The sequence below is a fragment of the Pinus tabuliformis genome, chromosome 6 (assembly GCF_031772625.1).
Source record: "Pinus tabuliformis cultivar Carrire ecotype Pingquan chromosome 6, CPIR1, whole genome shotgun sequence".
Lineage (NCBI taxonomy): Eukaryota > Viridiplantae > Streptophyta > Pinopsida > Pinales > Pinaceae > Pinus > Pinus tabuliformis.
The window spans coordinates 150,692,013-150,696,549 of NC_142292.1; positions in this window are offsets into that span (position 1 = coordinate 150,692,013).

The following is a 4,537-nucleotide window of genomic DNA, read 5'->3' on the forward strand; positions in this document are numbered from 1 at the left end:
TACACCATTACTAAGGCTATGGGAGACAATGCATTTGAGCTCAGCATTCCCCCATTCCTTGGCCTGCACCCAGTGTTCAATGTGGACCGCCTTCGGCCATACTTTCCACCATTGCTAGACACATCCGACATTGCAGAACAGCTCAAACCCACAGAATTAAATCCAGATTGCATGGAACAAGCTGCAACTGATCGGATCATGGACACACAGATCAAGAACACTCGCCAACAGCATATCCAACTGTATCGAGTTGTCAAAGCAGGCCAACTCCTTCAGCAGGGCAAGTGGCTCACCAGGGAACAAGTTCAGCAGAGGTTTCCTCATCTCATGGAGGAGCTCAACGCAATGGGGACCATTGCTTCCTAAGGGGGGAGGAATGATCCAGGTGGATATTGGTGGCCACCTGCCAGGTCCACCTGGACCCCCACCATTGTCTTTCTCAGCATTTTCAGTTTCCTTAATTGTAGCACAGTTTACTATTTTTAGCAGTTTTTCGGGTCCTGAACTTCCGGAGCCGTTTTGAGGCCCTAAACGACGTTTTTTTGGAATTCTGGGGCGACCGAGCCCTATGTTGCCTCCCAAAGTGGTAGTACTCGGATAGATCTTTCTAACGAGCTATCGTACGCGTCAAACGGAGATCGTATGCCAAAGTTACGACCCCGGGAAATTGATGTACCAATTTACCCAAACGGGGCCCACAATTTGGCGTTTCATCTTCTAGGGTTAGGTTTCGGTATGTGAAGGGTTTTCCATTGTTTCTCAACAATAAATAGGCCTTCGAGCCTCATTGTAATACAGTTCAGAACAGTTCAGAGGCATGTAGCCATCACATCTCTTCTCAAAGATAAGCTACCATCGCCCTAGCTAGTTTATTGCCATTTCTGTTTGTAAGCATATGTCAGTATTTTCCATTAATGAAATGAAGTATTATTTCCGCTGCATCTTTGTGTATATGGTTATCTCTGTAATTTGTTGCGTTCCTGTTTAAATCTGGATCAGTAGTGGAAAGTAGAAATGCAGAGAAGAAGGAAAGGAGGCAGTGCAAGAACGTATAGGGTTTATATTTATGAGAATTTGTATTGACCTTTGTTTTTAGTCTGAAAATTGTATGAAAAGAAGAACAGTTGCTAGAGTAGGTAATGACCTGCATTCATAAGAGGTTGGTGCCTCTTGACAAGTGTTGTCTTGCTATATTAAGGGGGTTGGGGCCTCTTGTGAGTGGGTGCTCACAAGCAACTTAATGTAATTAAGCAGTTTCTTAATTTACATCATAAAAACAAACAGATTAATGGTTCCCCCCTCTGCATTTCCACATAAAAGTACTTGTGTCAGTATGTGTGTGCTTCTCAATTGATGGACTGTGTGCTCATGTGAATGGTTTAATTTAGAATACATCTATATTGTAGTATGAATGCTCTCAAAAGTAACTGGCATAAGTAAAAGAAAATATAAGAATTGAGATTAAATTTTAAGAATCCCACCATACTAATTCACTCCCCCGCCCCTCCCCCCCCCCCCCCACCACCCACAAGTAACTCCTTATTTCAAAAATTGGTATTAGATCCAGTTCCTTTAGGAACAATTTAACCACTGGAATGTAGATCCATTTAAGGAATTATTTCTAGACAAGAGAGTCAGGATGCTTACTCAAGTAAGATACCAACCTTTGATGGGATAAACTATGACTTTTGGAAAGTTAGGATGGAAGCCTATCTTATGTCTTTAGGGGCAGATTTTTAGAGCTATGTATTGTTACATTATGATGTCCTCGATGTCCCTCCCATAGATGTAGATAGTAAAAAGGTGTATGGAAATATTGCTTTAGCCAAGAACGTCATTTTCTTTGGCCTTAGTCAATATGAACTTGTAAAAGTTATGCATTATAAGTCTACTAAGGAAGTATGGGTCAATCTCAATCAGAGTCACGAAGGAGATGAGAAAGTCAAGCATGTCAAACTTCAAACCTTCAGAATGAGGTTTGAGAGCTTAAGAATGAGTGAAGAAGAAATAATAGCAGAGTACTTCCTCAGAGTTGATGAAGTAACCAATATGATTAGAGGACTTGGTGAAGCTATCAAAGAGGATGTAATTGTTCAAAAAGTATTAAGATCTCTACCTATGAGATTTAATGCCAAAATATCAGCCATTGAAGAGATGTATAATATGAAGAGTCTCACAATGGGCCAATTTCTTAGTTCTCTCACAGATTATGAGATGAAAGTAGGAAAAGAGAAGATTGAACCAAAGGAGGAAGCTTTCAAGGTGTCCAAGAAGGCTAAGGAGCACAAAGATCATCAAGCTTGTTCTAGCTGCGAATCTGATCAAGAGTTGGATCACTTTGCTAGGAAAATTAAGCATGGCGTAGGAAAGTATAAGGGGAAGTTTTCCTTCAAATGCTTTGACTGTGGAAGATTTGGAAATTTCTCATCCAAGTTCCCTTACAAAGAAAAGAAAGAAAAGGAAGATGATCAGAAGTTCGGAGACAAAGCTTAGAAACATAAAAAAAAATAGGCTCTGTAAGAAGAAGGGGCTCTACTCCAAAAAGGATATCTCGACACTAGAGTCAAATAGTGAAAATTCCTCAAAGGATGAGTCAAATGAGTGGTTACTCATGGCATTTAGAGTTGACTCCAAGAAACAAAATATTACATACTCTGAAGAAGAAGAAGAAGAAGAATAAGGAGTGGTGGAATTTGAAGAGAAACTCATCAGTGCTCTTGATGAGTTAAATAAGGCCAGAAGAAAGAACAAGTAGCTAAAAGAGTAACTGTAGCATGCTGGAGAAGGTATGTATAACTTAGACAATGACGAATTTTTTTATAGAAAAAAAAAACTTGAAGAAAGCATTAGAAGTAAAGAAAGCCTAGCTCTTCAACTACAAGAAAAACAAAAAACACGTGAAAATCTAGAAGAAGAGAACAAACATCTAAAGCAAGATTTGATCAAAATAAAGAAAGATCCCAGAAACATGCAAAGAAGAGATTACATCCCTGAAATTTAAATTAGAAGAAGAGAAACAAAAGGAAGAAGTTATTAGTGATCTAATTCATTAATGGGAAGAAAAATTTCAGAGTCTCAAGGTGGAAATTGTCTCTCTGAGAAAGGATCTTAAGAGACTAGAGACCAAGAAGGGTGTAAATGAAAATTTTGCAGAAGGGACAAGAAAGCTAGATCATATTTTTGTTGGACACCTAATCCTCTAAGGGTTGGTGTGGAAGCTGAACAATGAAAGGGAGTCCAAGGGACCACTTGGAATATGAAACCAGGGTCACTCCTATGTATTATAAATATGTATCATTGTGAATAAGAAAAATAATCTAATGTTTATCTGTCATTTTTCCTTCGCCATGTATGTGTTTAACATGGTATCAGAGTGGGCGATATCCTACCTTGCTCATATTTGAGCCACTTTTTTTATGGCCTTTCTGTGCAGGTCAATTCTACCATCAATTTTGCATTTCATAAATGTTTCTCAACTAAATTCTAGCTGCAATCTCTACCCACATTTGCACGTAGTAATGCTCTTCCTTTAGTTTTAGTCCTTCTTGCATTGCATTTATTTACCTCTTAGTTTTTGTACCCTACTCAAATAGTATGTCGGTGGTCGTTTCTTTGTTAGTGTTTTAGGCCTGAAACCTCCTCAACATTGTCCTCGGTAGTTTTTCTGCTGGTGGAATGAGCGCAATAGTTTCATATTGATCTTGTGGCATCTCTCATGTCAGTTCTTCCCTTTTTGCTTCTTGTTAGAACTTGAGCGTTTTATTCCTCACTGTGCGCCTGTCCATAGTGCTCCATTAATTTGTTGTCTGTTAGAAATTTGTTGCCTCTCCTTTGCATACTTGTCTCCTAAAAACACTTTCTTCTTTCAATTATCTATCCTGCGAAGTTGCATACAACCACATTTCACCGCCATATTCACTGCATTCTGTTTGCATAACAGAGTTGTTCATTGGAATGAAATTCAAACTCAAAAAAAAGGGCACTATTATCGTGAGATTTAAATTACTTTTTCCGCACAAAGTATTGATGAATTGTAACCCAAAACAATTGTCATAGTAGAGGATTGTCTCTTATAACTCCTCATCAAGACTCATGGGAGAGGAACTATCTCTTTTGTGAGGTTATTTGTTTTCAGAGCAACTTTGTGCCGCAAGACACATGGAGGTTAAGTATTTAAGGAAAGAGGTGTTGAACAAAGGTAGAGGTAGGTTATCAATGTAAGAGCATAAAAGCAATCAGAACTATTATGCGGCTTTCTAGAACAGAGGTATCAATCGTTGATCTGGCTTAGTTTACAAGACGACGAATGTTGTTGGTAAAGTATTTTTATGATTCCCTTATTTGATATACCACTTTAGTCATTTCATATTCTCCAACAAAGTTCATTATTACGCCCTATGACTTGTGACAAGTATATAAGTCATTAAACGTGGAAAGTAGAAGTCTCTCTTGTTAATGGAAGTCAATTAAGGAATACAAACCATCTCGCATTGAGTTTTACTGTAGTAAGTGCGTTCAATCTCTGCATTTTTCAGCT